Source organism: Mandrillus leucophaeus, unplaced genomic scaffold (genome assembly GCF_000951045.1).
Source record: "Mandrillus leucophaeus isolate KB7577 unplaced genomic scaffold, Mleu.le_1.0 Scaffold82, whole genome shotgun sequence".
Taxonomy (NCBI): domain Eukaryota; kingdom Metazoa; phylum Chordata; class Mammalia; order Primates; family Cercopithecidae; genus Mandrillus; species Mandrillus leucophaeus.
In genome coordinates, this window is record NW_012108919.1 from 1,510,897 (window position 1) to 1,511,777 (window position 881).

Below are 881 nucleotides of genomic sequence, written 5' to 3' on the forward strand. Positions count from 1 at the left end.
AGTGTGGCTAGTCTCGGGGCGCTGCAGGGACCGTGCGAGCCCCCGCCCCATTCGCTAGGCGACGGCAGCGACCGGGAGGAGCCTGCGGGCACTCCGGAACTGGAAGGAGCTTGTTGCTGCGACGATTTGCATATTCACTGCACTGCTGTCGATATAAAGGAATTAATTACTCCGGCGCCCTTCAGAGTCCTGTGAAAAGTCCCAGACCAACAGGCTGCCCTAGATTTCACTGATTATCCTAAGTTCCCCAACATGTGGTTCTGGGGAACATTTTAAGGAATTATTAGCAGGGCCCAGGGAAAGGCCCTCACATAATACATTCAAAACTAAATTTTCAGAGTTTTTGTTTCCGGATTAGAGCACCAAAAACATGGGAAGGTCGCAGTCTGGGAACTTAAAACGTGGGGCATGATTGTTAAAATGAGACCTGTCAGGTATATTTGAAACTGATAATGTTTAGTTTCGTGAACTTTTTGAAGGCCTGTTACACCATTCACAGATAACTGGTCCCTTACGTGAACTTGGAAGATGTTAGTTGAATGAATAAATGAAATGCATAAGGCATCAAGCTAGGAGATTTTATTAAAAATAAAAAAAACCCCAAAACAAATTGTTCTTATCCTCCAGAAGCTGTTTTCCTATACAGCCATATGTGTACACATACGTGATGGAAGAAGAATGTGTTATGAGCCATGAGAGATGCATAAAGTGCTGGGCAGAGAGGAACGTGCATGTGAATGTGAAAGATAAATGTCTATCAAAATTTGAAGAACTAAAAAACAGGATTCAAGTCATAGGTTGGTGCAAAAGTAGTTGCCGCTTTTGCCATTGCAAGTATACTTGCAACTACTTTTGCACCAACCTGAGAGACACTTTTGTAA